The 10,111-nt window shown below is 42.5% G+C and overlaps 1 protein-coding gene across 1 annotated transcript in view; it reads right to left on the reverse strand.

Moving 5' to 3' along the window:
• Positions 1-5,331, reverse strand: part of ADAMTS6 (ADAM metallopeptidase with thrombospondin type 1 motif 6) — a 441,127-nt gene extending 435,796 nt beyond the window's left edge. The window contains exon 1 of the mRNA XM_077462633.1: positions 4,985-5,331. The gene's annotated coding sequence lies outside the window, so the exon portion shown is untranslated. The remainder of the gene's footprint in view (positions 1-4,984) is intronic.
• Positions 5,332-10,111: the final 4,780 nt, after the last annotated feature.

Raw genomic sequence — 10,111 nt, forward strand, 5'->3', positions numbered from 1 at the left:
ATTAGAGCCAGAGGCTCAAATAGTCTTCAAAATAGGGTGGACTCATGGCACAGAGCATTCCGCTCAGAGCACACCCAGGTGTGTTAGAAAAGCAAATGAATATTTGCTTTTCTTACACTGAATTGCCTTTCCACCAATCAGGAAGCGCGAGTCTGATACCTGTTTCCCGATTGGCTGAAAAGACAGGCGATCCTATTGGACAACTAGGAGGAGGGAGATGAAGCCGCTGTGATCCACAGGAGGAGGAAGAAAGAAAGCTGCTGTTTGCCGGACATGCTGCCCGCCCACCCGCTCCCTAAATAGGGTAAGTGTGGGGCTTTGATGTCCCAACTGCCCCCTGGGGGGGGGGGGGTGGCAGTTTGCCGCCCCCCCTCCAAAAGAAAAAAACACCAGCCACCACTGAACATGACCCATAGGAAACCATGTTAAATGGCCTGTAATGTGTTTCTGCAAAACCGAGAATGCACTTAAAAATGCAAAGGTGTAAACCAGGCCTTACAGTTCATTTGCAAAATAAAAACAGCACTTTCTAAAGCCCTCTAGGAGCAGCAATCTCAGTCTGATCAGATGCTCTGGAGGCTAGAGGAGAGATCTGGGGTCTAATAGAACCCAGATCTCTCCATAAAGAGGACCTGTCTTCAGTAGCGTTGCTAGGTGGGGGCGGGGGGAGTGGGCCGCACCCGGGTGACACCCGCCAGAGAGCGCTGCCCTGATGATCTGCGCCTTGCTGTCAGTGGACTGTGGGGCAGACTAAAGCCGCCGGCGCCTCCTCCTCTCTGTTTACATCCAGTGAGGAGGAGGAGCTTGAGGGACACACACCGCTGTGTGTATACATCCATGGCCACGCTGTTCTGAGGTCTGTACTGTACACTTTATTATAAGTAGATGGACATGTGTGGGGGGCACTATGAGAGGGAAGAGGGGTGCCTATGCTGATGGAGGGGTCTGCACTAAGGAGGATGTCTATACTGTGGGGGTCTGCACTAAATGGGGGGTGTCTATACTGCGGGGGTCTGCACTAAGGGGGTGTCTTGTCTATATTGTGGGGGTCTGCACTAAATGGGGGGTGTCTTGTCTATACTGCGGGGGTCTGCACTAAATGGGGGTGTCTATACCGTGGGGGTTTGCACTAAGGGGGTGTCTATACTAATGGGTGGGTCTGTATTAAGTTGGGGTGTTTATACTGATGGCTCTGCACTAAGGGGGATTTTATACTGATGGGGGGTCTGCAATAAGGGGGGGGATTCTATACTGATGGGGGGGTCTATACTAAATGGGGGTGTCTATACTGCGGGAGTTTGCACTAAGGGGGCGTCTATACTGATGGGTGGGTCTGGTTTAAGGGGGGGTGTTTATACTGATGGGTCTGCACTAGGGGGGATTTTATACTGTTGGGGGGTCTGCACTAAAGGGGGATTCTATACTGATGGGGGGTCTGTATTAAGAAGGGTGTCTATACTCATGGGGGTCTGCACTAAGGGGGTGTCTATACTGTGGGGGTCTGCACTAAGGGGGATTCTATACTGATGGGGGTCTGTACTAAGGGGGGGATTCTATACTGATGGGGGTCTGCACTAAAAGGGGGGTGTCTGCACTAAGAGGGGGGATTCTACGCTGATGGGGGTGTCTGTACTGAGGGAGGGGGTCAGCACATTAACGGAGGGTGGTCTGTACTGAAGGAGGGGGTCTATACTGACAGAGGGTGGTCTGTACTAAGAGAGGGGGGGTCTGTACTTAGTGGTGGGGATCTATACTGTGGGAGGGGGGTCTGTACTGAGGGGGGACTATAGTTGGTCCAGGGGGGGTGACACCAATGTTTTCGGCACCAGGTGACACCAACCCTAGTGACGCCACTGCCTGTCATAGCTCATGCTATTACGTGTTCGAAGCTTGGGCAGGGAAGGGGCTGGGGTGGGCTCAAGGGTGGCTCAAAGGGGACACCGAAGGGTAGGATGTACAGGGCCCCATGATTTCTAACAGCAGCCCTGCATGCACAAGTATAAAATGGCTGGGGTGGGACAAATTTAGATGGGGGGTGCCCATTTTTAGTCTTGCCTAGAGCAGCCCTGGAGCAGACAGTTATGAAAACTTTGCCTTAATGAGTTATACATGAAGTGAGAGTTTTAATAAATGTCCATTTCCTAATGTCCATAGCACACCTTGTTTTCATGGAGTGGAGGAGGTAGATGTCTAGCCTGCCTCCAGCTGATATTCCCTTTACCATCCATCAGCAAAGTTAAATCTATTTGGATAAAGGCGTGTGACCCAGACATCTGGCACCAATGTGCCTTACACACCGGCACTCAGATAATAACAATCCCTCTCTATGCTCCCCTATGGACTCCCTCTACACTGCACGACTGGAAGAAATTAGCGCAGCCAAAATATCAGATTTAGAAGAAAAAAAAAAGAAAGAAAAAGCATTACACACACAGGTATGTGATCCTCTGTTTGGACTATATCTTCATTCCCACTAAGGCAAAGGAATCTCCAGTTGCTGTTGTACTACTACTGCCAACATCCCCTGCAAGCCAGTTCAACAACAGCTGGAGGTGTCACCTAAGACTGCATTCATCAGCTGGCAGACAAATGGGGGGGGGGGCAAGCAGGTTACGTCAATACATTGGCAGCATGGCACCTCCAAATTTCTATTTAAACCTCCAGCTGCCAAAAGTAGAAATAAGAACCGCTAATAACCCAATAAATTATTCTTTACAGTCACAGCACTGACTAGTTGGGTTTGGGGTCCTGCAGATCTCTGGCACCCACAAAGCATGTTTAGTTAAGCTCAACACGACTGGAGGAAAAGAGGGGGGTGGGGGGTTCAACCTCACATAACCCCTCAATATAGAGTTCCCTATACAGCCAAAACCTACTCTTCCTATGATCGCTGAACTCCTTCAGCTCATATAGACAAATCTAAGATCCCAAGTGGCCAGAAGGAAACCAAAACCGCACTCTAACATCTCTTTGATTAGTCTATTAAGAGCTTAACATATCCTAAAAGAGCATCAGACGGAGCGAACACGTTCATGCTGCCCCTCGGAGTCCAGACACAAGCTATGCACTTGTCTGACTTCTCAAGCAGACTTCTCTCTCTCTCTCTCTCTCTCTCTTTTTTTTTTTTTTTTTTTTTTACACGAAGCATACATGTTGGCTTCAATTCCACTTCTGAAGCACTGGACTTTTTTTTTTTTTCCTTTTTATCTACTACTGCTGAGCAGCAAATGGATTGCAAGCTCTTTTAACATTATTCAGCATTTAATCAACTCAGCTCATAGACAAAATAAGAAGTGAATCAGTGCAGAATTCCTAAATACATTGCTGGTTACCTTCAATAATACTAATAATCACTGACATGGCAATGACTGCAAAACAGAACAGGAAAAAAAAAAACACTTTTAAATGCACTATCAGGACTGGAATCCTAGAATATGTAAAAATAGAAATATTCACCCATCCTCATCACACAGAAGGCAGCAAAGGCATAAGATAATTCATAAGGAATACATAAAATCAAGAGCTTGTCAGTGCTGGTTACATCAATAGATAATAACGATCAGTTATCAACGATTGGCAACACTGAAAACAGTGCTGTGGATACATCGTATCGATAAAGATTAACAATGGCTGCATTGCATCAATACATGATTGCTGCAATTACATTGAAAAAAATGATTAAAAAATCATTGACCACATATTGCCAACACTCAAAGCAATGATGGGGTGTCATTGCATCAAGAAAGTGTTTAAAAAAAAATCATTATTTAGAGATTGACAATGCTGTGGTTACATTGCATTAATATATCATTTAAAAAATCTAAAATCAAATCAGAGATTGCCAATGCTGTGGTGACATTGTTTCAATATATAATAAAAATCAATAATCTGAGATTGCCATTGCTGTGGTGACATTCTATCAATATATATTTTTTAAATCAATAATCAGAGATTGGCAGTGCAGTGGTGACATTATATATATATATATATATATATATATATATATATATATATATATATATATATTCAGAGATGGGCAATGCTGTGGTGACATTGTATCAAAATATATAAAAAAATCAATAATCAGAGATTGGCAGTACTGTGGTGACATTCTATTTAAAAAAAATAATAATCAGATATGGGCAATGCTGTGGTGACATTGTATCAATATGCATAAAAAAATCAATAATCAGAGATTGGCAATACTGAAAGCAATGCAGTGGTTATGCTGTGCCAATAAATTATAATGGTTACACTGTGCCAATAAATATTAAAAATCAATAATCAGAGCTTTCAGTAATGTGGATAAATTGCATCAAGAAAGAATAAAAAAAAAACAATAATCAGAGATTGGCAATGTTATGGTCATACTGTGCCAATAAGTCATTGAAATAAAATCAATAATCAGAGATTGGCAATGCTGTGGTCATACTGTACCAATAAATAATCTAAAACATCAATAATGAGAGATTGGCAATGCTGTGGATACATTGCAGCAACAAGTAATAATGGTTACATTGTGTAAATAAATAATAACAAGTCAGTGATCAGAGATTGGCAACACTGAAAGCAGTGCTGTGGTTACATTGTATCAATAAATAATCATAATGGTTACATTGCATCCATAAATAATACTAATTGTTACACTGCAGCACTACAGGACACCAATCACTGGACAAGACAAGGCTCTGCAAAACAGAAAAGTAAATCTAAGAAAGACTGAAAAGAAAATGACTTTTCACAGTTAATGTAAGTGCTTGCAGTGCAGAAATGCTGCTAGTAGATGTCATAGAAGTCAATGATCAGCCATGAGCCTGGCAGTGGAGAAGGCAGTGCTGGGCTCCTAGAAGGTGATCAGTAATGATCTAATAATAATAATAACGATGAGAAGAAAAGTGACAGTTGTGAGGAGCAGTGAGTCATGTGACCAGTGCCCCCCTGAGGGTCAGTGGCAGTTGAGTGGAGTGAGAAGAATGCTTCTTACCGTTCGCATGGTGAGGAGACAATGAGCACAGCCTGCTGCCCATTCACTCAGTACAGACAGCACACATCTCCTGTAGCAGCAGTAAGAGTAAGAGCATCATCCAGCAGGTCTGTCCTGGTGCCACCACCATCCTTCTAGCAGTGCACAGGGATGGCACTAGGACTGGGCACAGTGCTGTGTATGGGCTGTGCTCTCTCTCCCTGTCTCTCAGCCTTGCCTGGTAATGAGTGACAGTACATGTGTGTGCGGAGAGCGGAGTGCACAGAGCCCCGTGTTGGAGCTGGAGCGGACACTCATAGCTCTGACCGGCCCGCAGCCAACTTTACTTCACACAGTATTTTGGCAGCTCAGCAAACGAAGGGGAGAATGACGTCACAAGTGCGCATGCGCGGCCCCGGCTCGGAGGGGTGGGGGGGGATGGGGACGGAGGGGTGCGATCAGGGGAGTCCGGTGCACCGTGCCGAGCCGGGGATGAGCTCCTGATAGGCGGATGGACTGCTCCTGGATGCCGGGCTGTGCTCCGCTCCTCTCCGCCTCTACACACTGGCCTGCACTCCAGGATTCCCACTGTCCCTGGAAACGTCCCAGCTGTCCGGGCTGGACGGAGGGGTTAAAGGCATAGGTCACCTTTAGCAAGATGGCAATACATGCACCAAAACATGTGTGCTGGTTGAATGTTTGCATTGGAGGCTGCAGAGCTTTGCAACTGTGATCCGAGCGTCGGTGGGGCAATGCAGGGCTTCCTTCCAGCTCCATACCGGGGTACAGGCTGAACTTAGGCCAAAACCAGTGTCACATCATTGCATCCCCATCAGCAGTGTCCCTGAACTGACCTAATATAGGTCAATGACATCATAAGTAGGTAAATTACTTCATAAGTAGGTCAATGACATAATATAGTCAGTGACATCATAAGTAGGTTAATGGTATCAGAATATAAGTTAATTGCATCATAAGTAGGTCGATGACATCATAATATAGGTCAGCGTCATCATAAGTAGGTAGATTACCTCATTATATAGGTCATTGATACCATAAGTAGGTAGATGACATCATAAGTAGGTCGATGTCATCATAAGTAGGTCGATGACATCATAAGTAGGTCAATTACATCATAATATAGGTCAGTGATATCATAAGTAGGGCATTGACATCATAATATAGGTCAATGACATCATAAGTAGGTTGATGACATCATAATATAGGTCAATGACATCATAAGTAGGTCAGTGACATTATAATATAGGTCAGTGATATCATAAGTAGGTTGATGACATCATACATAGGTCAATGACATCATAAGTAGGTCCTTGACATCATAATACAGGTCAGTGACATAAATAGTAGGTCGATAACATCATAATATAGGTCTGCAACATCATAAGTAGGTTGATTACATCATACATGGAATAATGGCATCATAATATAGGTCAGTGAGATCATAAGTAGATCGATGACATCATTATATAGGTGAATGACATCATAGGTAGGTCGATGACATCATAACATAGGTCAGCGTCATCATAAGTAGGTAGATTACCTCATTATATAGGTCATTGATATCATAAGTAGGTAGATGACATCATAAGTAGGTCAATGACATCATAATATAGGTCAGTGATATCAAAAGTAGGTCGATGACATCATAAGTAGGTCAATGACATCATAATATAGGTCAGTGGCATTATAACATAGGTCAGTGACATCATAAGTAGGTCAATGACATCATAAGTAGGTCGATGACATCATAATATATGTCAGTGACATCATAAAAAAGTCAATGACGTCATAATATAGGTCAGTGACATCATAAGTAGGTTAATGTCATCATGATATAGGTCAATGACATTATAAGTAGCTCAATGACATGAGGTCAGTGATATGATAAGTAGGTCAATAACATCATAATATAGGTCAGTGACGTCATAATATAGGTCACTGATATAAGTAAGTTGATGACATCATACATATGTCAATGGCATCATAATATAGGTCAGTGACATCATAAGTAGGTCGATGTCATCATAATATAGGTCAGTGACATCATAAGTAGGTCGACGACATCATAAGTAGGTCAATTACATCATAATATAGGTCAGTGATATCATAAGTAGGGCATTGACATCATAATATAGGTCAGTGATATCATAAGTAGGGCATTGACATCATAATATAGGTCAATGACATCATAAGTAGGTCAATGACATCATAATATAGGTCAGTGACATTATAATATAGGTCAGTGATATCATAAGTAGGTTGATGACATCATACATAGGTCAATGACATCATAATACAGGTCAATGACATCAATAGTAGGTCGATGACATCATAATATAGGTCTGCGACATCATAAGTAGGTTGATTACATCATACATAGATTAATGACATCATAATATAGGTCAGTGACATCATAAGTAGATCGATGACATCATTATATAGGTGAATGACATCATAAGGAGGTCGATGACATCATAATATAGGTCAGCGTCATCATAAGTAGGTAGATTACCTCATTATATAGGTCATTGATACCATAAGTAGGTAGATGACATCATAAGTAGGTCGATGTCATCATAAGTAGGTCGATGACACCATAAGTAGGTCAATTACATCATAATATAGGTCAGTGATATCATAAGTAGGGCAATGACATCATAATATAGGTCAATAACATCATAATATAGGTAATTGACATCATAAGTAGGTCAGTGACATCGTAATATAGGTCAGTGACATCATAAGTAGGTTGACCTATATTATGATGTTATTAACCTACTAATGATGTCATCGACCTACTTATGATGCCATTGACCTATATTATGATGTTATCGACCTACTTATGATGTCACTGACCTATATTATGATGTCATTGTCTTATTGTGATGTCATCGACCTACTTATGATATCACTGACCTATATTATCATGGAACTTGAATGCAGTGCTCACTTGGACACAGTGCACACTTCCACCAGCAATTCCATTGAAAGTCTGTACCTTGGTACAAAGAGCTGCAAAAGCCTGACATTGTGCACACATTCCACTGATTGTAGTAGCAGGCTCATTTGGGAAAAAAATAAATCAATACACATTTTTTTGCAGTAGCAGCAGATATACATTACTGTGCAAAAGTTTTAGGCAAATATGAAACATGCTGTAAAATAAGAATAGAAATGTTAATAATAGTTTATTTTTGGCAATTAACAAAACAGAAAGTAACTGAACAGAAGAGAAATCTAAATCCAATCAATATTTGGTGTGACCACCCTTTGCCTTCAAATCAGCATCAGTTCTTCAAGCTACACTTGCATACAGTTTTTGAAGGAACTCAGCAGGTAGGTTGTTCCAAACATCTTGGGGAACTAACTACAGATATTCTGTGGATGTAGGCTGCCTCAAATCCTTCTGTCTCTTCACATAAATCCCAGACAGACTCAATGATGTTGAGATCAGGGCTCTGTGGGGCCAAACTATCACTTCCAGGACTCCTTGTTCTTCTTTACACTGAAGATAGTTCCTAATGACATTGGCTGTATGTTGGAGGCTGTTGTAAATTTGGGGCCGATCACACACCTCCCTGATGGTATAGCATGATGGATAAGTATCTGCCTGTATTTCTCAGCACTGAGGACACCATTGATCCAATAATCATAATGGTTACATTGCATCCATAAATAATACTAATTGTTACATTGCAGCACTAAATAACACCAATCACTGGGCAAGACAAGGCTCTGCAAAACAGAAAAGGAAATCTAAGAAAGACTGAAAAGAAAATGACATTTCAAAGCTAATGTAAGTGCTTGCAGTGCAGAAATGTTGCTAGTAGATGTCATAAAAGTCAATGATCAGCCATGAGCCTGGCAGTGGAGAAGGCAGTGGGCTCCTGGAAGGTGACCAGTAATTATATAATAACGATGAGAAGAAAAGTGACAGTTGTGAGGAGCAGTGAGTCATGTGACCAGTGCCCCCCTGAGGGTCAGTGGCAGTTGTGAGTAGTATCCATAGAAGAATGCTTCTTACCATTCGCCTGTTGTAAGAGTGTGGTGAGGAGACAATGAGCACAGCCTGCTGCCCATTAATCTCCTGAAGCAGCAGTAAGAGTAAGAGCATCATCTAGCAGGTCTGTCCTGGTGCCACCAGGCTGTGAATTAGGAACTAGGCTGAAGATAGTTCCTAATGACATTGGCTGTACGTTTTGAGGTTGTTATACATTTGGGGGCGATCACACACCTCCCTGATGGTACAGCATGATAGATAAGTATCTGGCTGTATTTCTCAGGACACCATTGACCCTGACCAAATCTCCAACTCCATTTGCAGAAATGCAGCCCCAAACTTGCAAGGAACCTCCACCATGCTTCAGTGTTGCTTGCAGACACTCATTGTACCGCTCTCCAGCCCTTCAGCGAACAAACTGCCTCCTGCTACAGCCACATTTTTCACATTTTGACTCATCATTCCAGAGCACCTGCTGCCATTGGTCTGCACCCCAGTTCCTATTTTTTCATGCATAGCTGAATCGCTTAGTCTTGTTTCCACATCCAATGAATGAATTTCTTGAATTCTTCCATAAAGACCACTTCTGGACAGATTTTTCCAGACAGTAGATGGGTGTACCTGGGTTCTGCTGCTTCTAGTTCTGTGCTGATGGAACTGCTGGACATCTTCCAACATCGAAGGGAAGTAAGCATGGTATGTTATTCATCTGCTGGATTAAGTTTCTTTGGCGGACCAATGCATCTACAATCCTCATCGTTGCCCGTTTCTTTCTGCTTCTTCAAAACAGCTTGAACAGCACATCTCGAAACCTCAGTCTGCTTTGAAATCTTTGCCTGGGAAAAACCTTGCTGATGCAGTAGACCTACCTTGTGTCTTGTTGCTGTGTTCAGTCTTGCCATGGTGTATGTTCTGTGACATGAAACTGTCTTTCACAACTTCACCTTAGTAGCAGAGTTTGGCTGTTCCTCACCCAGTTTTAAGCCTACTACACAGCTGTTTCTGTTTCAATTAATGGCTGTGTTTCAACCTACATATGAAATTAAGAAAGATTTCGTAAAGAGTGGGGCAGCAGGAATTTTCTTGGTATCGTTGAAAGACATTACAAGGTTTGTTAAAATCAATAC

The sequence above is a fragment of the Lithobates pipiens genome, unplaced genomic scaffold, assembly GCF_037356315.1.
Source record: "Lithobates pipiens isolate NorthernLeopardFrog02 unplaced genomic scaffold, aLitPip1_a1.2 Scaffold_3, whole genome shotgun sequence".
NCBI lineage: Eukaryota > Metazoa > Chordata > Amphibia > Anura > Ranidae > Lithobates > Lithobates pipiens.